General features: G+C 44.4%; 1 protein-coding gene across 1 annotated transcript in view; it reads left to right on the top strand.

Annotated features, from left to right (window-relative positions):
• Positions 1 to 102: 102 nt before the first annotated feature.
• Positions 103 to 26996, top strand: part of CEACAM20 (CEA cell adhesion molecule 20) — a 71884-nt gene continuing 44990 nt past the window's right edge. Inside the window, exon 1 of the mRNA XM_024979148.2 lies at positions 103 to 330. The gene's annotated coding sequence lies outside the window, so the exon portion shown is untranslated. The remainder of the gene's footprint in view (positions 331 to 26996) is intronic.

Below are 26996 nucleotides of genomic sequence, written 5' to 3'. Positions count from 1 at the left end.
GGAGTGGGGTCTCCTAGACCACACAGTCAAGTACACAACCTTGGCCCCGCCCCTGCAAGCCCCCGCCCATTCCCTGGCCACACCCACACGGTGCCCAGCCTTGGTCTCCAGTGATGAGCTGGGAAGTCTCTTCTCTAGCACTGGGTTCGTGGCAGTGGTGGGTGGCGAGCAGGCTGGGGAAGGGTCTTTGGAGAAGAGGCTCTGGAGTTGAGCTCACCTCTCTCTCCGGCTCCCGCTCCCAGCCCCTCTGGGCCGGGAGAACGATGAAGATGGAGAACTAGGACAGAACTGTCCCTGGAACAGAGGCAACGACTGGCCAAAGGTCACCAGGTAGGCGGGGAGCTAGGCCTCGTGCTGGCCTCCTGAGTTTGCTCTAGACCTTCAGACTATTAACTCTGAGCCTCTGTAAAATGAGGGGGTTGATAGTGCCTTCCCCAGGGTCAGAGGGGCCCATTCGTACAGAAATCAGGTGCTCAACAGAATGTCTGGCATGTCCTAGGTACTCAGGGGGTCAGAGGGGCCCATTCGTACAGAAATCAGGTGCTCAACAGAGTGTCTGGCATGTCCTAGGTACTCAAAAAATGGCCGTGGCTATTACAATAATGCTAATTATAATTATTATTATTGGAATCTTGGATGTTCTCAAGTCATGATCAGGAGCCCTTTCTCATGGCTGTGCTCATATTATGTATCCTAAATTTTGGATTCTAGAAGGAGAAGCCGCCAAAGCTTCTTTCTCTCATCCTTTTGGCCCTTCAGGCTTAGTCTTTCCTAATCAAGTTAACAATAATACTGCCCAAATACTAGCTTGGATTTACTGAATACCCATTGGGTGCCAGTTATTGCTATTTACAATTGTTTTCTGGTTGGCTCCTCATAGTACCTTGAGGGGTTGATATGAATATCCTCATTTTCCAGGGTTCACAGAGGCTAAGAAATTCATGCAATGCCACACAGCTATTCATAATGGCTTTTGTCAGTTCTTGGAGTGAGCCACCTCAGGGCCTTAGTACTGCTGCTCCTTCTTGGAGGCTTTCACGAATCATCTCATGACTGGCTGAGATGAGAATAATCATCATCTCATTATTCTAATCTCAAGTCAAATATCAATTCAAATAGTAATGCCCCACAAAGGTCTTCCCTAAACACCTACTGTAAGTCAGGCCCCTCCTGCTTCTTGCTAGCAAGATACACTGCTTTATTTTCAGTATAATATCTGCTATTATACACTCTGAAATCATTTCTTTTTTTGTTTATTATTTGTCTCTTATCCCCCACACCTACCTCCCTGGCTAGAATGTCAGACCCAGGAGGAGCCCTTCAGTCATGTTTGGCTCATGACTATGTCCCAGGGTCTAGAGCAGTACTGATACCTGGCCCATCATGGGTGCCCAATAAATTTCCTTTAGTGAATGCATGAAAGAATGAGTGTTGGAAATAATGAAATAATGGGAGTGTTGGAATTTGAACTCATGTCTGACTCAGAAGTTCCTATTTTTCTCTCCCAGAGATGTCTAGGTTCTACCCCACCCTGGGACAAAGTCTCCCCCTTGAATCTCTAAAAGTAGTCATCATCAAGTGACAGAGTTATGTCTTTACTGGTACTAGCCATACTGCCTTTTTTATGATTTTTCTGAAGGCCTCTGCTAGGGCAGCTAGCCAGGCCAGGGGATCAGGGATGGGTAATAAACAAATATTTGCAGTATGGTTAATAACCACCTATGGATGAGAACTCTGTGGTTTCTGATCCGCCAGTGTTCACGTTCTTTTATCTAGGTGATAACAAGTGGAGCTTCTTTTGAGAAACTAACTTCCTCTTGGTTCCAGGGAGCCGAGGAGCCCAGGCCTGACCTATCAGAGCACTTCACACTCTTCAACCACAGTGACTGAGTGAGGGCTGGAATTGTGACCCGAGCTTAACCGATCAGAGCATTTTAGCCTCAAGCCTCAGTAATTTCTTGAGACTTGGGCACATACCCAAAGCAGGCCAAGGAGGAGAAAAATGAGGACTTTTACTGGAATTCTGGGAAATATAGCACTGCTTTCTCCTGGGCTTACTAAGCAGAAGGGATCTAAATGTGGAGCTGCTTGGGGCCCTCTTTCTACCTTGAGTAGAGAGGCTGTAAAGGAATGAGGCCAACACACAGGAAAGCACAGCTAGAATGAACAGAAATTTCAGGGGATATCATTTAAACACCGAGATCTAGCTGTGCCTGAAGCTGGTACTAATGTTGACTTCACATTTTGTGTTGCGTGAGTCTATATATTTCCATTGATCTTCCCAGACCAGTTTGATTTGGGATTCAGTTACTTGTCTCCAAAAGAAATTTGATTGAAAGAAAAAGTGAAAAACAGAGTTTTGAGACCATATGATTTGGGATCTAGCAGAGACTGAGGATGGTAGGGGAAGTGCCCTGTGAAGGAGATGGTTAAACTGACCCTGGGGGAGGAGGAGGATTTAGCAGGTCGGTGTTTCTCAACTTACCACATTCTCTTACCACATCATAATACCTTCCATATGCACACCCACATAGATTTCAACTTATTTACTTAATAGTTTTCCTTAAAACAACTCAACTAAAATAAGCTCAACTCAGTTTTTAAACACTAAAATTCACAAAATTATATACTAATATGCAACTTATATTAACGCAGATGAAAATTAAAACATAATGATGAATATAAAACCTATTTTTCCACATAAATGGTGTAAATTTTTTGGCGTGTCACCAAAAGAATACGAGCCCTAGTCTGTTGCTTCATGATGATAAGATACTTAACATTTCTGAACTGTACCTCAAAAATAAAATTAACTGTACCTTAAAATTTTGTATCATGAGGTGTTTTTTGAAACCACAATTAAAAAAAAATTTTTTTTTAACCAGAAGAGAGCCAGGAGCAATCATGTACATAGCTTGTCTTGACAGTCTAAAATAAACCCTTGCTTATATTCCAATAAATGGCAAAATTACTTATGTAGAAATCATAACAAACCATCATCAAGTCTGTAGTTAACTTGGGGAAGGGACTGAATACTCAAATAGGAAGAAAGAATGCAAATGGGAGATGCAATATCTAATAAGTTACTTCTCTTTCATTAGAGTCAGACAGCTTAGTCTACCATCGGTAGTGATGTCATGTGAGTGTTATGTAGCTCCTCATATGATGTGATAAGAAGGGGACTTCATCTCTATGGTATTTCTCCCCTCCCTCCAAACCTATAACCCCAGTCTGAGAAAAACTCAGACCAACCCAGACTGAGAGACGTTCTACAAAATCTGACCAGTGTTCCTTAAAACTTTGACAACCATGAAAAGCAAGGTAAGACTAAGAACCTGCCACAAAGGAAACCCAGGAGACATGGAAACAACATGTGATATGGTAATCCGGATTGCATCCTGAAACAGAAGAACTTTAACGGAAAAATTGGTGAAATTAGAATACAGTCTAGAGTGTAATGGAAACAAACAAACAAACGCGAGTCCTACTTGGAGGACATAATCCTGACATAGCAATTGCTAACATTTACAGAGAACTCAACTCTGAATGGGGCACTGCTGTGAACACTTTAGCTCATTTATTATCTGTTAGCTCATTTATCGGTTAGCTCATTATCATCTGTTAGCTCATTTATCCTTTCAACACCCCTCTGAGGCAAGTGCTGCCATTCCCCTATTACAGAGGAGGAAATGAAGTCATGGAGAGGGTGAGTGACTTATCTAAGGTTACACAGCTGGTGGATGGCTGGGCAGACCCAGGCGCCAGTTTCCAGAGTCTGTGATCTTAAACATTATATACAACAATCTTTTATTGTCGTTTGGGAAACAAACACAACATGGCAAATCAACTATACTCCAATAAATTTTATTTAAAAAAATCATTTGGGCCTTCTAACATCCGTAAGTGGCAGATATTATTGTTTTCATATTTTCGTATGAGGAAACAGAGATACATGGTTGAGGTTAAATAAATTGCTCAAGGTCACACACATGTAAGTCACAGTCACCCCAAACCAGCCTCACTTCCTTCCTCCTGTCCTCAGACAATGCATTCCCCGAGGCACAGGTCATTTCCTGTGTCCTTGGCTCCTTGAATACTTGCAGCATCATTTATTTCTTTGCGCGCGCGCGCGCGTGTGTGTGTGTGTGTGTGTGTGTTTGATGGTACATCAGAGAGGAGCAGTAAAGCATCATTTTAAAACAATTTATTTATTTTTGGTTGCACTGGGTATCTGTTGCTGCACACGGACTTTCTCTAGTTACAGTGAGTGGGCTTCTCGCTGCAGTGGTTTCTCTTTTTGCAGAGCACAGGCTGTAATGTGCATGGGCTTCAGTAGTTGTGGCACACCGGCTTAATTGCTCCCTGGCATGTGGGCTTTTCCTTGTCCAGGGATTGAACCTGTGTCCCCTGCATTGGCAGGCAGATTCCTAACCACTGGACCAGCAGAGAAGTCCAAAGCATCATTTTGTTAATAACAGGACAAATAGCAATGAGGTGCAGTCTTGGACAGAGTTGTGAAATGCAACTTAAAGGCCAAAAGAACTCCCAGTCCCGCCAGGGGCTAAGTGTGGATGGGGCAAACCTTATCCCACATGTTTCACATTTCCATGGCAGGATGTCCTGCCATTCATCAGAGGCAGCCACAGCCCCTTCCAGGGGTTTTGGAAATATCTCTCTACATTTTGGTTGTCACATGCCTGAGGATGAAATAGCACTGACATTTATTGCTGTAAAGATCCAGCAATAATAGATGGGACTGTCCCATATACCAGAGATTTGCCTCACCTGAAAAGCCAATAGTGGGACTTCCCTGGTGGTCCAGTAGTTAAGACTTGGTGCTTCCAATGCAGGAGGCAAGGGTTTAATCCTTGGTTGGGGAACTAAGATCCCACATGCTGTGTGGCCAACAAATAAACATAAATAAATAAATACTTTAAAAAAAGAAAAGGCCAACAGCACACCAGTTAGAAAGGTGGGATTGGAGTAAGGCTCATGTGGCTCTGGTTTTTGTCCTGTTTCGTGTTCCTCTTTTTTTGGATCTGCACATTTTGGTCTGTCGCCTCCTGTCATGTGATTATAGGGCCTATGGAAGGTAAGTTTATGAGGAAGAGAAACTAGTGGTGCCCCCATCCCTGACCTGTTAGCCTCTTCTTTCATAGTTAAAGAAACTTTAGCAGGACCCTTAATTGTATGGAATAAGGACTACATTTCCCAGCTTCTCTTACAGCAGGTGTGGTCGTGTGACCAGATTCTGGTCCATGAGACATGAGCAGAGGTGGAGTTTTTAGGTCATGGTCACGTAGGGATGTGAGAGTTGGACTATAAAGAAAGCTGAGCGCTGAAGAATTGATGCTTTTGAACTGTGGTGTTGGAGAAGACTCTTGAGAGTCCCTTGGACTGCAAGGAGATCCAACCAGTCCATCCTAAAGGAGATCAGTCCTGGGTGTTCATTGGTAGAACTGATGTTGAAGCTGAAACTCCAATACTTTGGCCACCTGATGCAGAGAGCTGACTCATTTGAAAAGACCCTGATGCTGGGAAAGATTGAGGGCAGGAGGAGAAGGGGATGACAGAGGATGAGATGGTTGGATGGCATCATCGACTCAATGGACATGGGTCTGGGTGGACTCCGGGAGATGGTGATGGACAGGGAGGCCTGGCGTGCTGCGGTTTATGGGGTTGCAGAGTTGGACACGACTGAGTGACTGAACTGAATTTAAAGGAAGAGGGCCTCCCTTTCTCGTTTCCCCTTTCTTCAGGCTAGAGTGGGGACATCGTGAGCTGGCATCCTGGGCCAAGGGGACAAGTATCACAGTATGGAAGAACCCTTGGCACCTTCACAGAGCAGAGCTGCACACCAACTTGGACTGTGGCAGGAGAGAGAAATAACATTTCTGTGTAATGCAAGCTATCATTATTTTGAATATCTCACATGCAGCCAAATTTTAAGCTATTCAGTTTGGGGGCAGCAGAAAGGAGGGGAAGGTGATGGTAAACCCACTGGGCCACAGGACTCAGCCATGTTCCCTGCTATTGCTTATAGTTCAGGTAATAAAACCATCATGTTATCCTCTCTCTTACACACCCCTGCATCTCTTTTTCTCTCTCAATTGTTACTACCTGCAGATCAGGACAAAGGGTGATATTCACTGAGATCTTCAATCTCCACCCAGTTGCTGGTAGAAAAATGGGTGTAAAGAAACCAGAGATTATCTGGACTTTCTTCTGCAAAGCAGGCCTTACTTACGCAGGGGACAGATCAGCAGTGGAGTTCCCCCTGGATGTAGGAAGCTGAAGAGAAAATGTCCCAGGGGTTTTAGATTGTTGCATTTCTTTGCTCACCATCTGAGACTTTCCCCTTTTAGAACACCTTCCAGTACCACAGAGGGTGGGAAGCTATATTTCCTTACTTCCCTTAAAGCCAATATGACATACTTGCATGAGATTTGGAAAATGAAAGTGAAATGGAAGCTTTGCTCATGATGCTTCTGCTATGGATTTTTGTAAAGCCAGTCATGGAGAGACTGGTGTTTATTGTAAGGCACCACCAGTGACTGGCTTTGTGTGTTTTGAGAGGCTCTTTGTGAACTCAGCAAGTATGGTGTGGTTCTGGGGCCAGAACAGACCTACTCGTTTCATTGTGCTTCGCAGAGATTATGTTTTGTACAAACTGAAGGTCTGTGGCAACCATGTGTTGAACAAGACGATTGGTGCCATTTTCCCAATAGCATTTATTCACTTCATATCTCTGTGTCAGATTTTGGTAATTCTCACAATTTCTCGAACTTTCTCATTATTACTATATTTGTTTTAGTGGCCTTGATGGATGATCTTTGGTGTTGTTAGTGCAACTGGCTGAAGGCTCAGATGATGGTTAGCGTTTTTTAGCAATAAAGTATTTTTAAATTCAAGCATGTGCATTTTTTTAAACATAATACTGTTGCACACTTGATAGACTCCAGTATAGTGTAAACATAACTTTTATCTGAACTGGGAAACCGAGAGATTCCTGTGGCTTGCTTTATTGTGATATTCACTTTATTGTAATGGCCTGGAACTAAATCTGTAATATCTGTAGGTGCAGGTCTGTCCCTTTCAGCCAATTTAAATTAATCCAGGGCTTCCTTGGTGGTCTTGTGGTTAAGAACCTGCCTGCCAATTCAGGGGATATGGGTTCAGTCCTCGGTCTGGGAAGATCCAATATAACCAACCATTTGCCTCACAACTATCGAGCTTGTGCTCTGGAGCCCATGCTCTGCAACAAGAGATATCACCGCAATGAAAGCCCGTGCGTTGCAACTAGATCCTTCTTGCTGCAACTAGAGAAAGCCTATATGCAGCAATGAAGACCCCGCACAGCCAAAAATAAATAAATAAATTTATTTAAAAAATCAATCCACTCTTAAGTCAATCATGGACACAAGGATGTCATAGCACCAGATCATCTACCTTCCCAACATATAGAAAACACAAGGGCAATATTATCTTCTAAGTGAAAGCGATTTTCTCACCTTCCTCTTTTAAGACACGGCCCATAGCAATAGGAGGTAAACATTAATTTAAGTGATACAACACTATTTGTTTAAATAAAGGATCTAGAAGAGTCATGAGTGTTCTTCTTAGCTCCATGAGGGTAGAAGAAGAGAGAAACAACAATGAAAACTGATCTTGGAATTTTTCAGGAAAAGGGAGTATCAATGTAGATATTATTATCAGGGGCAACAGATTATTATTAAAACAACCAGTCCAGATTTGGGAGGTATTAGCAACTAAACTGTGTCCTCCAAAATCCATATGTTGAAGCCCTAAACCCTCATGTGACTGTATTGGAGACAGTTCTTTAAAGGGGTAATTAAGTTTAATGAGGTTATAATCATGGAGCCCTAACCTAACAGGCCCAGTGATCTCATAAGAAAAGACACCAGGGATGGGCATGCATGCAGGGAAAAGGTCATCTGAGGACACAGTAAGAGGTCACCCATCTGCAAGCCAAGAAGAGAGACCTTAGGAGAAACCAAATCTGCTAGCACCTTGACCTTGGACTGCTGGAAGTATGAGAACATTTTTTCTATTGTTTAAGCCATCTCGTGGTTGTTCAGTCATTAAGTCATGTCCAACTCTGTGACCCCATGGACTGCAGCACATCAGGCTTCCCTGTCCTTCACTGTCTCCTGGAGTTTGCTTAAATTCATGTCCATTGAGTTGGTGATGCTATCTGACCATCTCATTCTCTGCCATCCCCTTCTTGTTTTGCCTTCAATCTTTCTCAGCACCAGGGTCTTTTCCAATGAGTTGGCTCTTTGCATCAGGTGGCCAAAGTATTGGAGCTTCAGCTTCAGCATCAGTCCTTTCAATGAATATCCAGGGTTGATTTCCTCCAGGGGGGCTTCCCTGGTAGCTCAGTTGGTAAAGAATCCACCTGCAATGCAGGAGACCCTGGTTTGATTCCTGGGTTGGGAAGGTCCGCTGGAGAAGGGATAGGCTGCCCACTCCAGTATTCTTGGGTTTCCGTTGTGGCTTAGTTGGTAAAGAATGTTCCCACAATGTGGGAGACCTGGGTTCAATCCATGGGTTGGGAAGATCCCCTTCCCAAGAGAAGGGAAAGGGAAAGGGAGAAGGGAGAAGGGAAAGGGTACACCATATTCTGGCCTGGAGAGTTCCATGGACTGTATAGTCCATGGGGTCACAAGGAGTCAGACACAACTGAGTGACTCACTTCCAGAGCTTTCCCTTCAGAATTGACTGATTTCATTTAAGCCACCTAGCCTGTAGTATTTTATTAAGACAGCCCTAGCAAACTAATACAGCAGGTTAATGGGGGCTTTCAAATGATGAAGCAACATCAGCTTTTGAAGTCCGGGTTTCTTATAAGACTCCTTTATTCAAAATACATGTACAAAGAGGATTTCACGAGCCAAAGTCTCTGCTTTTCAGAAGCTGTAGAAGAGAGATTGTTGCTAAGATTTCTGTTACCAGTTAAAATAGCCTAGAGTTTCAAAGCAAAGTCTTGCAATCACACTTTTTTTTTCAGTGTTAAGAAAACAAAGAAGTAGTCTCAGTATGGTCAAAACTTACAATGTAAAGGCAAATGGGATTAAGATGATTATTAACAAATAGAACATGAGGCATGCAACAGTTTGCATCCATTAAAATGAAGACGTTGGAGAGAAAAGTAAAAATTGTAGTTTGAGGGGTACCAGGATGGCTGTGAACCCAAACCAGTCTTTTGGACTCAGGTTCTGTCACTTTTTATTTTTAATGTTTTGAGTATGAAGGCGATACTCTCTCTCTTTTTAAAATTTGTTTGGCTGCGCCAGGTCTTAATTGCAGCACACAGGATTTACAATCTTCATTGAGCCATGCCGATCTTTAGTTTTGGCCTGTGGGATCTATTCTCTGACCAGGGATCAAACCTGAGCCCCTTGCATTGGGAACACAGAGTGCTAGCCACTGGACACCAGGGAAGTCCCATAAATAACCTGTCACTTTTAAGCTGTATCCCATTTGGAGGTTAATGATGACATTCAGATACCCCAATTATTGGGGGGAAAATCTACCTTGCACAATCGCCTCACTTCTCAGAGAGTTGCATTTGAAAAACTGTTGTTTTCTTGCAAAGTTAAGAACTCCACAGTGGTGACAAGTCCAGTCTTCAAGTCTTATGTGGGTGGGTGGGGCTCTTCCCCTTAACGTCACATTTTAAAACCTTTTAATAGACCTTCCTTCTTGCTGCCTATGTCCCTGCGCCTCACCTCGTATCATGCTTAATTGAGTGGGGACTATGATCAGATGAGAAAATCTGCCTCCAAAATATGTTTGGTTGCAAAAAAAAAAAAAAAAAATGGATAACCCAACTCAAAATGATTTAAAAATCTGACATGTATTATCCTATGTAGCAGGATTCCAAGGATAGAGCAGTTCTGGGTTGGTTAACCCAGCAGCTTGGTGATAACACCAAAGACCCAAGTTCTGCATCTTCCTTCACTGCTCTCAGCAGGTTGAACTCTGAGGCCAAATCCCTTCACAGTCCAGGATAGTCACTATGTGGGCCAACAACTTCCAAAGGCAGAAAAAAGGACCCCTAGCTCTCTTTAAGACAGAATAAACTCTTTCCCATCAGCACCCCCGAGAAGACGTCATCCCACTCGGTACCAGGTCACATGTCTATTGCTGGGGATAGGAACATCATGATTGGTTCAGCTGTTACCAATCAGGACTTTTTTTTTTTTTGGCGGGTTCCTGTCCTTAATTCCCCACAGAGGGAAAAGGGCACGGTGTTCATTTTACAGCTGTGGGAGCACTTCAAGCAAGGGAGACAGGGAGGAGTGGATGCTACTGGGAGGTACCCCACCAGCCTCCGCTAGTCTCCCACACCTGCTACATTTGAGGCGGGTAGCCGCCTCACAAAGCCGGGTTTACAGCCCCCTTCCACCCGTTCCAGTCTCAGGCTCTTCCCTCTGCGTTCCCTCACACTTCAAAGCAGCCCTCAGGAGAAGTCCACCTGGTGGAGACCTGGGGTCTTCAGTCAACAGCCAAGGGAATGAACCATCTAGAAAGCAGATCTTTTAACCTTTAGTTGACTGCTACTTTGGTTCTCATCTTGACCGAAACCTTGTGAGAGACACTCTTAGCAGAACTACCCAGGTAAGCCGCTCCTAAATTCCTGACACACAGAAGCTGTGCTTAAAAACTTTTTTTTTTTAAGCCATGAGTTTTTGGAGTAATTTGTTACACTTCTTCACAGAAACTAGGGATTCATCGGATTCAGTGAGGTAATAGATAAGCACATGTGCTTGGCACACAGTTCGGTCTGTTTAAATGCTACCAATTACTGTTTCAGTATTTCCTAAGGCTTATCAAACTCCCCCTACCCCCTCAATGATTTAAAATCAGTCTCTTTTACTTACAGACTTAAGCTGAACTGAGCCATGTACCAATCCTTGGGAAGTGGGTAGCATTGCAGTCTGAAGCAGTTCTGAACAATGGAAATATATTGCATGCCATAGATATATGTTTTTAAAATTTCTAGGAGTTACCTTAAGAAGCAGAAAGACAAAGACTTCCCTGGTAGTGCAGTGGTTAAAACCCCACCTACCACTGCAGGGGGCATGGTTTTTGATCCCTGGTCTGGAGAAGGCAATGGCACCAGTACTCTTGGCTGGAAAATCCCATGGATGGAGGAGCCTGGTAGGCTGCAGTCTATGGGGTCGCTAAGAGTCGGACACGACTGAGTGACTGCACTTTCACTTTTCACTTTCACGCACTGGAGAAGGAAATGGCAACCCACTCCAGTGTTCTTGCCTGGAGAATCCCAGGGACAGGGGAGCCTGGTGGGCTGCCGTCTATGGGGTTGCACAGAGTCGGACACAACTGAAGCAACTTAGCAGCCAGGGAAATAAGGTCCTGCATGCTGCAGGGTGTGGCAGGCGAAGGGCTGTGGGCAAAAATTGTAAATAATAACAAAAAGCAGACAGGATACTTATTTTCACCTGTTTGCTACCATGTACATAAAATTGGTTTCAGGTGGTCATCTTCTGGTGCATTTGGATTTGTTAGTAATTGTAACTGAAGCTAGATGTAGTTAAGATATATCGTTTTAAGAATCATTGAAAATTATAACTTGAAACTTGGGTATTGTGAATTATTAGTGAAAGAAAAACTAGATGAGAATGTAGTATTCTTATACATTTAGAGAGACTCTGACTTGGTATTTCTTACACAAAATCGATTGTCATAAACCTTTTTATAATTTATAAAAATTTTTATTATTTCTTTTTCTTTTTTTTTTAGTTTCTGACTGTGCAGCGAGGCATATGGGATCTCAGCTCCCCAACCAGAGATCTAACCCATGCCCCTGTTTTGAAAGCACAGTATCTTAACCACTGGACCACTGGGGAGGTCCCTTTTCAAAAAAATTTTTTTTAATGTTTTGACACAGTTTTAATAGAAGTGAATAGAATAGAACCATACTCAAAGAGATTACTGTCATGTGAATCTGTGCTGGAAAACAATAACAACAACTAAGTTGGATGTTTCTTCCTTAAATTATTTTCAGTTCTCCAGATGGAATCAGTGACATTCTTAGTGTGATATTCGACGTTCTTCATGTTCTAATCTCTACCAGCATTTCCATTCTGACTCTGTCATTTCCTTCATATAGTCTCCACCAGAGTATTTGGAGGTGTATACTCTGTATGTGGCCACAGCTAAAATAGCCCTATTATTTGAGAGTGGATAAAATCCAGCAATACATGAACCGTGAACTTCCTGATGTTCAAGCTGGTTTTAGAAAAGGCAGAGAAACCAGAAATCAAATTGCCAACATCTGCTGGATCATGGAAAAAGCAAGAGAGTTCCAGAAAAACATCTATTTCTGCTTTATTGACTATGCCAAAGCCTTTGACTGTGTGGATCACAATAAACTGTGGAAAATTCTGAAAGAAATGGGAATACCAGACCACCTGACCTGAGAAATCTGTATGCAGGTCAGGAAACAACAGTTGGAACTGGACATGGAACAACAGACTGGTTCCAAATAGGAAAAGGAGTACGTCAAGGCTGTATATTGTCACCCTGCTTGCTGCTGCTGCTGCTAAGTCGCTTCAGTCATGTCTGACTCTGTTCGACCCCATAGATGGCAGCCCACCAGGCTCCCCCGTCCCTGGGATTCTCCAGGCAAGAACACTGGAATGGGTTGCCATTTCTTTCTCCAATGCATGAAAGTGAAAAGTGAAAGTGAAGTCGCTCAATCGTGTCCGACTCTTAGCGACCCCATGAACTGCAGCCCACCAGGCTCCTCCATCCATGGGATTTTCCAGGCAAGAGTACTGGAGTGGGGTGCTATTGCCTCCTCCTGCTTATTTAACTTATATGCAGAGTACATCATGAGAAACCCTGGGCTGGAAGAAACACAAGCTGGAATCAAGATTGCCGGGAGAAATATCAATAATCTCAGGTATGCAGATGATAACACCCTTATGGCAGAAAGTGAAGAGGAACTAAAAAGCCTCTTGATGAAGGTGAAAGTGGAGAGTGAAAAAGTTGGCTTAAAGCTCAACATTCAGAAAACGAAGATCATGGCATCCGGTCCCATCACTTCATGGGAAATAGATGGGCAAACAGTATCAGACTTTATTTTTGGGGGCTCCAAAATCACTGCAGATGGTGACTGCAGCCATGAAATTAAAAGACGCTTACTCCTTGGAAGGAAAGTTATGACCAACCTAGATAGCATATTCAAAAGCAGAGACATTACTTTGCCAACAAAGGTTCGTCTAGTCAAGGCTATGGTTTTTCCTGTGGTCATGTATGGATGTGAGAGTTGGACTGTGAAGAAGGCTGAGCGCCAAAGAATTGATGCTTTTGAACTGTGGTGTTGGAGAAGACTCTTGAGAGTCCCTTGGACTGCAAGGAGATCTAACCAGTCCATTCTGAAGGAGATCAGCCCTGGGGTTTCTTTGGAGGGAATGATGCTGAAGCTGAAACTCCAGTACTTTGGCCACCTCATGCGAAGAGTTGACTCATTGGAAAAGACTCTGATGGTGGGAGGGATTAAGGGCAGGAGGAGAAGGGGATGCCAGAGGATGAGATGGCTGGATGGCATCACTGACTCGATGGACGTGAGTCTGAGTGAACTCTGGGAGTTGGTGATGGACAGGGAGGCCTGGCATGCTGCGATTCATGGGGTCGCAAAGAGTCAGACACGACTGAGCGACTGAAGTGAACTGAACTGAAAATCCAACTGGGCTTCCCTGGTGGCTCAGTAGTAAAGAATCCCCCTGCCAATGCAGAAAACATGGGTTGGATCTCTGGATCAGAAAGATCCCCTGGAGAAGGAAATGACAATCCTCTGCAGTATTCTTGCCTGGGAAATCCTATGGACAATGGGGCCCAGTGGGCTACAGACCATGGATTTGCAAAGAGTCAAACATGGCTTAGAGACTAAACAACAAAATGCAACTCTTCGTCAAGGGCCACCTCAAGTTCCTCCATGGTCCCTTTGGTAACCATTTACCATTCTGCTCCCAAAGCACTGGATCCATACCTCCTTCATCACATTTATTTGAGGGAATGCCACAGTACACTCTGTGCTACCTGAACATAAGGATGCTGCTATGTGTGTGTATCCCCAGGGCCCCCAGGCAATGGAGGCAATATTGAACACATGTTTAATGATTGGTACAGGAGACATATTACATGCCAGGAGGTACTTTGCATTCCTGTGTATATATCAGAATCATTAGTACAGCTCTGTGAACATACAGATCCTCAGGCTCCATATGAGAGCCACTAAGTCAGTATCTCACAGGGGTGGGCAGAAGCTCCATACCTGATTCGAATGTGGGAACAATTGAGTTTGAAAAGAGGTCAGTATAAACTGGAACTGCCAGGGAAGGTTTGTAGAGGACAAGCCATGTACCAAACTTTGAAGTTTTAGGGAAAGACGTATCAGGTCAAGTTAAAAAAAAAAAGCAAAATGACAGATATGAAAGTCAAGATGATGGTAAGGAAGCCAGATTTTTGAATAGATGGTTTATGTGAGACTGATAGCTGCTAACTGTGAATAAGCATGTTAGGACCAGATCATGGGGGATTTTGAAAATCTGTGCAGGTTCAAATCATTTTGCTCTACACTTGAAACTAACAAAACATTGTAAATCAACTATATTTGATTGTTTTCCAAGTGCACATTTGATGTATTTAATCCATGTAACCACCCCTGGGCTTCCCTGGTGGTGCTGGTGGTAAAGAACCTGTCTGCCAATGCAGGAGGCATAAGAAACACAGGTTTGATCCCTAAGTTGGGAAGATCTCCTGGAAGAGGGCATGGCAGCCCCCTCCAATATTCTTGCCTGGAGAATCCCTTGGACAGAGGAGCCTGGTGAGCTACTGTCCATAGGGTCACAAAGAGTCAGACATGACTGGAGCGACTTAACACGCATGCACAGCCGCCACTACAGTCAAGATACAAAACATTTTTGTGACTCCAAAAGATTCCTTTGTGCCTCTTTGCAGTTAATCCCCCCATCCCAGGCAACCATTGATTGGCCTTTTTTTAGGGAAAAAAATTAGGTTTGTCTCTCTCAGCATTTCTTATCAGAGGAATTACACTGAATGCCTTCTTTTGAGTCCATTCTGAAGCAGTCTTTTAACTCAGCATGTTTTTGAAATTCAGCCACATGGTTGCTTGTCCCAGTACTTCATTCCTTTTTACTGCTGAGTACAGTTAACCCTTGAATGACACGGTTTTGAGCTGCATGGGTCCACTTACACGCAGATTTTTTTTCAAAAAATACACAAGAATATATGTGTAGAACATCATGTGCAAGCCTTGTTTTGAGGTGCCTATCCTTACATAGGCATAAGCTGAATATATTTATACATTTAATATAAAATTAACATGTTAGCTTTCTTAGTGTTTTTATGACTTTGCTTTCAAAGAATTAAATTCCAGTATATCTTTCTCCCTCCCCCTCATAATTGAAGAAACTGTGTGTCCTCCTACACTTACTTAGATAAGTGATTTAAAAAAAAAAAGCGACAAGGTTCCCAGTACTGTATTATGAGTATGACTGTAATACTTGTATGCCGTAAAAAATTTATAGACCCCCTCAACCTAGTTCTTCTGCTCCCTTTCCACCCCACTGGGATGTGGACCAGGATGCCACTGCTTTGCATAACTCTGTTGGATATGCTTTGTGAATGGCGCCTCCTGTTGGTGGAGGTGTGTATTTTAAAAGGGGACATTGGTAGGATGGTCCAGACAGTAGGCCAGGGGAGAACTGGGGGTAGTGGGGGTCTTCTATCTCTGGGGGTGGCAAGAGAACAAAGCCCCTCCCCATTTACAGCTCTTGGGAGTCACAGGTACGCATTCATTGTTGTTGCCTCATGGGAAGTCTGGATTCTTGATTAGTGTCAGCTCCCAGCTGGGCAGCAGGGAACCTTGCCCTGGGTGGGGCTGGGATGGTTTTCTCTGTTGATAAGAAGGGATGGAACTAGGCTCTAGCAGAAGATCAACAGCTCTTTGGCTTGTGTCTGCTTCCCAGGTCACCACCTGTCCCCTGGTGAGCTACATCCACGGGTCCACTGTGAATAGTTTGGGTTTTGTGCAATCAATTCTCTGAAGGCCTGTGAGGAAACCTCTCAGTTTAGAGGATCTTGGTGGAAGCTTCAGGATTCCCTTGTATCTCTGCTGAAGGGTAAGATTCTGGAAGAGAGTCCTCTGATATCCCTGCCCCTTTCTCCCTTAGTAATACAAACCTTGATTTTTAAATGGACACATTAAACCAGCAAAAACTAGATTGTCTATGTTTCCCTAAGTGTGGCCAGGTGATGACATTTTGGCCAATAGGTGCCAGTAGAAGCATTGTGTGGGCCTTCTCGGGGTTGATCTTAAAGAATTTTTCTAAGTCCTTTGTCCTTTATACTACTGACTGGAATGTGGATATGATGGCCGGAGCTCCAGCAACCATCTTGGATCACAAGTTATATACTGAAGATGCCAGAGCAATAATATTGAAAGAGGCTGGGTACTAATGACTATGAAGCTGCCACATTAGCCCTGAATGCCCTACCTCTAGACTCTGTAAAAACAAATTAAGCTTCCAGCTTGTTTAGGTTATATGATTTTGGGTTTTTCTATTATGTGCAGTTCAACCTAGTCTTGACAAAAATACTCTCTCATGGAGAAGAAAGTCAGGATACATCCTGTCAAGTCAAGTGTATCTCTTGAAATTCTTTTGGGGCTGCTTGACAGGAATCCCACTGGAAGGAAAAAGGAAAAGTTGTTGTAGGGGAATTCCAAGATAAGAGTGGGCTGCGTTTCAAGGACACCCAGACCGGAAGCTCAAACCTCTGCAGGGACTTTTGTTCTCCCTTTCATATCTGCCTCCCTCTGTACCTTGCATTCATTCTTCTCTCTTCTTACAGCTTGACTTTTTCCCCAGAGGCAAGAACATAACTGCTCCTAGCCCCTAAGCTCTCTTGCATTTTTGGCCACCCAAAGGGAAACAGATTCTCTCAGGCTCCCCTGGCTGGGAATCCTGAGTGAGCACAGTGGCGTACTGGAGGGGTGCTGACCTGAGGCTCTGATCATGGGCAGCATCTGAGCTTCCCTACCTCACAGCCTCCCAAGCCATGCCCGCTGCAACCGCTAGCATCTGTCTCCCCAACCTCCCCACTCCTTTTAGTCAGGTGTCCCTTGTCCTGATTGTGCCAACTAGAACAATCCCTGAGTCACTAAAATCTGGTCTTCTTAGACAAACTGAACAATGGGAGGAAATGTTGGTGACATAATATGGACTGGACTAAGAGTGGGATAAAATTGCTTGTTGCTGAAACCTCTGAGCTCAGCTTCTCAGTAAGATTCAGTGATCTGAATTAAGGGTGGGGAAGGCAGCCTGGCCTGTGGGTGGCATAACCCAGAGGTTGAGGGCATAATCGTGGAACCAGCCTGGGTACAAGTCCTGCCTTCATCATCAGCCAGCCATGAGCCATCAGATAAGCTATTGTTCCTTCTACCCACAGTTTCTCTATCTAAAATGGAATTATAATGGAATCTACCTCCTAGGTTTGTTAGAAGTAACAGTCCTAGGATAGTGCCTGCTGGGTGATGAGTGGCTCAGTTCAAGAAACTTCTGGGTCATAGCAACCAAAGTATCAACACTTATGCAGCTTAACACTATACACAAAAATAAACTCACAATGGATTAAAGATCTCAGTGTCAGGCAGGACACAATAAAACTCTCAGAGGAAAACATAGGTAGAACACTACAGCAAGATCTTTTTGGATCCACCTCCTAGAGTAATGAAAATGAAAACAAAAATAAACAAATGGGGCCTAATTAAACTTTAAAACATTTGTATAGGAAAGGAAACCATAAACAAAAAGACAACCCCCAGAATGGGAAAAAATATTTGCAAACAGACCAACAAGGGATTAATCTCCAAAATATACAAACAGCTCATGCAGCTCCATATAAAAAACAAACCCCCATCAAGAAATGGGTGCAAGATCTAAAGATACGTTTCTCAAAGAATATATACAGATGGCCAACGGGAACATGACAAGATCCTTAACATCTCTAACTATTAGAGAAACACAAATCAAACCTGCAAGGTGTCACCCTACATGGGAATGGCCATCATCAAAAAATCCTACAAACGGTAAATGCTGGAGAGCGTGTGGAGAAGAGGGAGCCCTCCTACCCTGTTGGTGGAAATATAAATAGGTGCAACCATTATGGAGAACAATACGAAGTTTCCCTAACTAAAAATAGAGCTGTCATGCGATCCAGCGGTCTCACTCTTGGACATATATCTGGGGAAGATGAAAACTCTAATTCAAAAAGATACATGCACCCCAAGTTTCACTGAAGCACTATTTACAACAGCCAGGACATGGAAGCAACCTGAGTGTCTACCGACAGAGGAATGGATAAAGAAAATGTGGAACATATATACAATGGACTGTTACTCAGCCACAAAAAAGGAATGAAACAATGCCATTTGCAGCGACATGGGTGGATCAGAGATTGTCCTCCTGAGTGATGTCAAAGGCAAATAGCGTATGATATCACTTATATATGGAATCTTAAACAGTGATACAAATGAACTTATTTACAAAACAGAAATAGAGTCACCGATGTAAAAAGCAATCTTATAGTTACCAGGGGGGTAAGAGGGGAGGGATGAATTGGGAGATTGGGATTATGGATAATATGGACCTACTCTATAGCACAGGGAACTCTATTCTGTAATGACCTTGTGGAAAAAGAATCAAAAAAGTGAATATATGTATACGTATAACTGACTCACTTTTGCTGTACAGCAAAAACTAACACAACATTATAAATCAAAAAGCAAAGCAAAACAAAATACATGCAGTGCTGCCTCTGTCTGCTGAGTCTTAATCCCAGTTTTTCCACTTGCATTTGGTGGCTGAGGCTTTGAGCAAAGCCCCCCTCTGTGTCTCCATTTCCTCCTCTGAGAGGAAAGCACATTGTGAAAACTGAAGGAGACAGGATGCGTTACAGCTGGGGCAGAATTAGTGCTTGCTAGATGTTCATTCTCAGGATAGTTACTGTCTCCACCCCTTCATAATGGCTGCTGGAGCCAACCCCTACCAGATTGGTTGAGCTGTTAAATATTCAGGAATGCCAGCTCCTTGTGAAGCCATTAGTAGCTTGAAATTGGTGGCAATATGCACTCCACAGAAACCAACAAGCAGAACAAATCAGGGCTTTTACTCTTCTTTCAGAGGACTAGTTTACTAGCACACATCGTGGCCCCGATTCCATGTTTCCCAAAAATCTTCTTCTGTTGTCCACCTCCCTTCTGAGAACCAGAACAATCTTTTCACCTGTTTCCTGTAAGTTGCCACATAGGACCCACAGGCCCCTCAAGCCCCATATGGGAACTCAGCGTTGTCACCTGCACTCTGCCCTGTTCCGAGTACATCCATGCTCTGCCCTCCCACACCTCACAGTCATCCCCAGCACCCCTCTGTCTCATACTACTTGATCCAGTAGGTCATCAAATCCTGTTAACTCTACCTCCAGAATATCTCCTGAATTTCCCATTGCTTTCCCTGTGGGTCCCCCCACCCCTGACACCCCAGGAATCCACTGGTCAGCTTTCTGTCACTATTTTCTCATCTTTTATGTAAGTGGAATCACACAGCAGATACTCTGCTTCCGCCTGACTTCTTTTACTCAGCATGACAATTTGGAGATTTATCCATGTTACTGGGTTATCAATAGCTTTTTCCTTTTTATGGCTGCATAGCAGTCCATTGTATGGAGTTTGCATCATTTGTTTATCCACTCCTCTACTGATGGACACCTGGGCCATTCCAGTTTCATGAAACTAGAAATATCCTGGTCTGGGCCCTGTCCCCCATGGTCTGGGTCATCACAGTCTCCCCCATCTCCCTGAATTGCCCTCTTGCCCCCGCCATCTTTCCCCCTCATATAGCCACAGGGATTCCATTAAAACCGAAGTTGTGTCTTTGTTCTGCTCCCTCTCAAGCAGAGTAAATATCAAGTCCTCACCTCACGGACACATTCACCCCACCTTCACAGTTAGCTTTCTGCCCTCATCTCTCACCACCCCTCCCCACCACACTTATTCTCCTTTGGCCACCCCATCTCCTGGCTGTTTGTTACCGCACCATGCCCAGTCATGCTTTGACTCAGGGTAGACTGCTGTCCTCCGCCCGGTCTGCTCCCTCCATCTGGATGCTCCTCCTTTTATAAGGACACAGTCCTAATGGATGAGGGCCCACCCTAATGACCACAGCTTGATGAGCGCAAAGACCCTATTTCCAAATAAGTTCACACTCACTCCAGGTCCTGGGAATCTGGAACTTCATCTTCTTGGTGGGAAAACAGCTCAACCCACAGTAACTCTTTGGTCTCAACTTGAGCTCCCTGTGGAGCCTCAGAGTGATCCGAGGCCTCCCTTTTTTTCCCACAGTAGATCAGCTTCTCTCTCCACCCAACCCTGCCTTCCTCACCACCTCACAAGGCTGGACCTGAAAACATTCTCCCGGCAGACCTCTCACATACAGCTTCCTGTCTCAGAGTCTGTTTCCAGGGACACCAGGCAAACAGGGATGCAGTGAAGTCTGGTGAGGGACTTGGAAGGGACCACACGTGACCAGTCTGAAGCCAGGCTCATGCCTCAGCCTGCTTCTGTAGCAGGGCGGTGAAGACCTCGTGCTGGATGGCCGGGGTTCAGATTTCAGTCTTGTCACACATTGGCTGTGTGATCTTGTAAAACTACTAATACCTTCTTCCTAGAGTTGACATTTCGCTGGTAGCTCAGTGGTAAAGAATCTGCCTACCAATGCAGGAGATTCCGGTTCAATCCCTGGCTCAGGAAGATCCCCTGGAGAAAGAAATGGCAGCCCACTCCAGTATTCTTGCCTGGAAAATCCCATGGACAGAGGAACCTGGCAGGTTACAGTCCATGGGGTCGAAAAAGAGTCAGACACAACTTAGTGACTAAATAGCACAGGGTTGACGTAAAGATTAAGTGAGTTAATCCAATAAGGCTCTTAAAACTGTGCCTGGCACACAGTACGCACTCAATAAATGTTTACTTTCATTATCCAGGTTTAGGTAGAGCTGGTCTGCAGACAACACCCCCACTTACCCAAAGGAGGCAGGTTCTAGGTTCTGAACTCCTGCTTCTAAATCTTGGGTGACTTCTCTGAATGAGTGGCTTACCTTATATTCAACCCCTCTGGAATGTATTTGCATCTGAGTGTTGTGAAATTTTACGTTACATTTAATGGACAATGAAAGCTAAATTTAAATTTTATTTTAGAAAGGAAAGGTGGTTAGGCGAATTGCTTCAAAAGTCCACAAAGTCTTGCCAAGGTAGATAAAATAGAGAGGTGTGTAATATAATGCTGTCCTTTGCAAAAAGCTCCAAATTTGAAAAAAGTTTATTGTAAGTGAAAAATTAAATCCAAGTGCCCTTCACTTCTTTTAAAAGAAAATTATAACATTTCATTTTGAAATAGTTTAATTCAAAAGAAGTTGCAGAAATAGGAGCAAGCGTTCCTGTGTGCACTCTTCACTTACTGAGATGTTTTTACTCACAATACTACTGATATTAAATGTGTGGTTTTCTTTTCTCATACTGTCTCTGAGTTTCTAACACCAGCTGCTGCTGCTGCTACTGCTAATTGCTTCAGTCGTGTCTGACTCTGTGTGACCCCATAGATGGAAGCCCACCAGGCTCCGCCGTCCCTGGGATTCTCCAGGCAAGAACGCTGGAGTGGGTTGCCATTTCCTTCTCCATAACACCAGCTAGGGTCCTGCAGTTCAGTATGACAACAGCTGCCCAGAGTCAGTCAGACTCCACAGGTTAGGGGCTCAGCCCAAAAGATTGCCCTCACTTCAGATGCCAGTAACAAGCACTGGGTCCCCAAGTTAGCTGAACTTCACTCAGACTTGGCTACAAGGTTGGGGGTTTCCACAGCCCCCTCCCTTTCAGGTTCAGTCATTTGCCAGAACAGCTTGTAAAACTCAGGGAGCACTTAACTTGCATTTTGTGGTTTATTATTAGTATTTTATGGCTGAACCTCGGGGCATGTGGGATCTTTGTTCCCTGACCAGAGATGGAACCCAAGCCCCCTGCAGTGGAAGCATAGAGCCTTACCACTGAACTGCCAGGGATGTCCCTCTTTTTTTTTTTTTTTTTAATAAAGGATGCAACTCAGAAACAGCCAAATAGAAGAGATGCATAAGGCTAGGTATGGGGAATGTGTGTGCAGAACTTCCATACCCTCTCTGGGAACACCACCCTCCTAGAAACTTGATGTCTTCTCCAACCCAGAAGCTGTCTGAATCCTGTCACTTAGGGTTTTTATGCAAGTTTCATCACACAGGCATGATTGATTACACCATTGGCCACTGGTGATTCATTCAACCTCTAACCCCTGTCCCTTCCCCAGAGGTCCAAGGTGGGATGAGGGTTAGGGTTAGTTTAGGGTTAGGGTTAGAAAGTTTGACCCCTCTAATCGTGCCTTGGTCTTTCTGGTGACCAGCCCCTATCCTGATGCTTTCTCAGTTCAGTTCAGTTGCTCAGTCGTGTCCAACTTTTTGTGACCCCATGAATTGCAGCATGCCAGGCTTCCCTGTCCATCACCAACTCCCGGAGTTCACTCAGATTCACATCCATCGAGTCGGTGATGCCATCCAGCCATCTCATCCTCTGGCATCCCCTTCTCCTCCTGCCCCCAATCCCTCCCAGCATCAGAGTCTTTTCCAATGAGTCAACCCTTCGCATGAGGTGGCCAAAGTACTGGAGTTTCAGCTTTAGCATCAGTACTTCCAAAAAACACCCACGACCGATCTCCTTTAGGATGGACTGATTGGATCTCCTTGCAGTCCAAGGGACTCTCAAGAGTCTTCTCCAACACCACAGTTCAAAAGCATCAATTCTTTGGCGCTCAGCCTTCTTCACAGTCCAACTCTCACATCCATACATGACCACTGGAAAAACCATAGCCTTGACTAGACGGACCTTTGTTGGCAAAGTAATGTCTCTGCTTTTGAATATGCTATCTAGGTTGGTCATAACTTTCCTTCCAAGGAGTAAGTATCTTTTAATTTCATGATTGTAATCACCATCTGCAGTGATTTTGGAGCCCCCCAAAATAAAGTCTGACACTGTTTTCACTGTTTCCCCATCTATTTCCCATGAAGTGATGGGACCGGATGCCATGATCTTCGTTTTCTGGATGTTGAGCTTTAAGCCAACTTTTTCACTCTCCTCTTTCACTTTCATCAAGTGGCTCTTTAGTTCTTCACTTTCAGCCATAAGGGTGGTGTCATCTGCATATCTGAGGTTATTGATATTTCCCCCGGCTTTCTAGGGACCCCTAATAACCAATCACCTCATTTGCCTACACAGAACACTCTCACTTTGAAGATTTCAGGAACTGTGTGCCAGGAACTGGGGTCAAAGACCAAATATTTAGTTTCTATTGTATCACACCCAGCTTTCCCTCAAGGCTCCCATTTTACATAACAATAGCACCTTGTCAAAATCAGGAAATTGATATGGGCAGTGCTGTTAATTCAGTATCACATTGTTTTTTAAAGAGCCTAGAAAATACGAAAGAATGAAAAAAACCCTTTCAAGAGGGTGTGAGTTATAGGTAAACTGCAGAGTGGGTTGGCTCTTTAGGAAACCATCTGCCGGGGGCTTATTTCAGGCAGATTCCCCAGCCAGCAGCTGCAGGCTGCTAGGCTGGAGTGTGAAGCCCAGGTGGATGTGGTGCCTAGTGGTGAAGTGCCAGACCCTGGGTCCAGCCGGTCTGTCTGCTCTGTAGTGATTATGATATGATTTCAGATCCACTTGTTTATGGCAAAAATGAAGTTGTTTTTAAGAGTGAAGTTGTTTTCAAGGATGAAGGTACTATTTTGAGGTAAAAATGAAATCGGATGTCAGGATGTCATCTTCCACATCTGGGGTTGCTGATAAGCACTAGGAGCTCAGCTGCTCGGAGACCCCACTGGGGGCTTGTCAATAAGAACAGATGAAAAGGCAACTGTGGGCATCGGGTGTTTAGAGTATAAATGCGCAGAATTTACGAGGACCATCCAAGAGTGTCCGGTCTGGACAAAACTACCTTTTGCTGAACTAAATAAATCTCTCTGTGGAATCTAAGAAAAAAAGGGAAGGGGGTACACATGAACTAACAAAACAGAAGTAGAGTCATGGATGTAGAAAACAAATTTATGGTTACCAGGAGATGAAGAGGAGAGGGATAAGTGGGGAGACTGGGATTGACGTATACACACCACTATATATAAAATAAAAAACTGATAAGAACCTGGTGTAGAGCACAGGGAACTCTACTCAATAGTCTCTAATGGCCTATAAGGTGGTGGTTGTTCAGTTGCTAAGTTATGTCCAACTCTGTTGATACCCTGTGGATTGCAGCACGCCAGGCTCCTCTGTCCTCCAGCATCTCCCAGAGTTTGCTCAAATTCATGTCCATTGTGTTAAGGATGTATCTAACCATCTCATCCTCTACCGCCCCCTTCTCCTTTTGCCTTCAATCTTTCCCAGCATCGGGGTCTTTTTCAATGAGTTGGTTCTTCGCATCAGGTGGTCAAAGTATTGGAGCTTCAGCTTCAGCATCAGTCCTTCCAGTGAATATTCAGGGTTGATTTCCTTTAGGATTTACTGGTTTGATTTCCTTGCAGTATATGGGAAATAAATCTAAAAAAGAGTGGGTATGTGGATATGTATAACTGACTCACTTTTCTGTACACCTGAAACTAATCAACTGTGCTCCATATTTTAAAAAGAGAAAAAGTAAAAATAACTCTCTGAAGACCTTGAGTTTTTAGCTTTTGCCACTGCAGAGGTGACTTTTTTCCTCTCAGGGGCAAAAAGCCATCAGCAGCCTAGAGAAAGATCATCCTGCCGGCCAATGCCTACATTTTCCCCTAGCAACGTGCTCTAGCAATGAAAAGACTTTTGTTTTCCCTGGTTGGTAGCTGGACATCATCTCATGGTTGGTTAAGCAGCCTTTCCCAAGAACCAATTTGTTTAAGGGTACAGCTCAACTGAACTTCGGAGAAGGCAGTGGCACCCCACTCCAGTATTCTTGCCTGGAAAATTCCATGGGCGGAGGAGCCTGGTAGGCTGAGGTCCATGGGGTTGCTAAGTAAGAGTCGGACACGACTGAGCCACTTCACTTTCACTTTTCACTTTCATGCATTGGAGAAGGAAATGGCAACCCACTCCAGTGTTCTTGCCTGGAGAATCCCAGGGACGGGGGAGCCTGGTGGGCTGCCGTCTATGGGGTCTCACAGAGTCAGACACGACTAAAGCGACTTAGCAGCAGCAGCAACCAAATTTGGACTATATTTCTTTCATCTTCCCTTGCCTGGAACAACAGTGTAGTTCATTTGTCACTGATGTGCAGAAAAGTGAAAGTGTTAGTCATTCAGTCATGTCTGACTTTTTGTGACCCCACGGTCAGTAACTCACCAGGCTCCTCTGTCCATGGGATTTCCCCGGCAAGAATACTGGAGTGGGTTGCCATCCCCTTCTCCAGGGGATCTTCCCCACCCAGGGATTGAATCCAAGTCTCCTGCATTGTAGGCAGAGTCTTTACCATCTGAGCCATCTTTCTTTACTGACTTCTTACATACATACATACATTATCTTGTATGCTGCTGCCTTTTGAAATTATTAAAATTCTCACAGTGAGCCTGTTAGGTAAAATATTTGACAAAGACTGTCTCAGTCTCTAAGCTCAATTTGCCCCAAACAAAACACCGTCCCACTCCTACTTGCTTCTGAGAAAGAAAACATTTTGTCCCCAAACTGAAACTGAAGCCCACCATGTGTTCTGCATCTTTACTCACTAGAGAAATGTACAGATCACTGCTCGTGGAGCCCCTTTGCCGGACAGACCCCCACCTGACCCTTTGGAGATGGACTGTTGGTGGCTGGCTGCTGATTGGCTTCTGCTAGGGCTGGAGAAGGAAATGGCAACCCACTCCAGTGTTCTTGCCTGGAGAATCCCAGGGACAGGGGAGCCTGATGGGCTGCCGTCTATGGGGTCGCACAGAGTTGGACACGACTGAAGCAACTTAGCAGCAGCAGCAGCAGGGGATCAGTCGGAGAAGGCAATGGTACCCCACTCCAGTACTCTTGCCTGGAAAATCCCATGGAAGGAGGAGCCTGGTAGGCTGCAGTCTATGGGGTCGCTAAGAGTTGGACATGACTGAGTGATTTCACTTTCACTTTTCACTTTCATGCATTGGAGAAGGAAATGGCAACCCACTCCAGTGTTCTTGCTTGGAGAATCCCAGGGACGGGGGAGCCTGGTGGGCTGCTGTCTATGGGATTGCACAGAGTCAGACATGACTGAATTGACTTAGCAGCAGCAGCAGCAGCAGCAGCAGGGGATCAACTCCATGGCCTCAGGTGGATTGGCTTCGCTTCTCAGAAATTGCTTATTATTTCCAATTAACGTCTTCTGCCTAAAGATGTCCTCCCACATCTAATGCTACGCTAATGAGAATGTGGTGCTTTGACATCCTGGGGAAATAAGACTGTGCCTGGCTGCTCTGCTCTCTCCCTGCCCACCTCCACCAGGCTCACTCTATCTTCTGGTCCCCCACCCCCAACCCTGGCCTCCCACCACTCCCTGCCTCCTGCAATCCCACTGTTGGTGAGAAATCAACTTTGACACATGCTCAAGACTAAGAAATTTATGTCTAGCTTTTTCCACTTGGGAGTCTGGGATGGATTAGAAGCCCTGGGGTGGGTGAAGGAGGGGGTTCTGAGTGCGCCCCTCTTGGTGCCCACACTGCAGTCTGGGAAGTATTAGACTCCAGGCTCTGGAGCCAGATAGGTATGGTTTGCTGCTGATTCAGTCATGACTTAGAAAAAGAGACTTATATTGCCGAGCCTCAGTTTCCTCATCTGTGAAATGGGTATTGAATAGTATTTA

The sequence above is a fragment of the Bos taurus genome, chromosome 18 (genome assembly GCF_002263795.3).
Source record: "Bos taurus isolate L1 Dominette 01449 registration number 42190680 breed Hereford chromosome 18, ARS-UCD2.0, whole genome shotgun sequence".
Taxonomy (NCBI): Eukaryota; Metazoa; Chordata; class Mammalia; order Artiodactyla; family Bovidae; genus Bos; species Bos taurus.
Note: the sequence above shows the minus strand (reverse complement) of the source record. Positions and strands in the feature narration are given on the sequence as shown.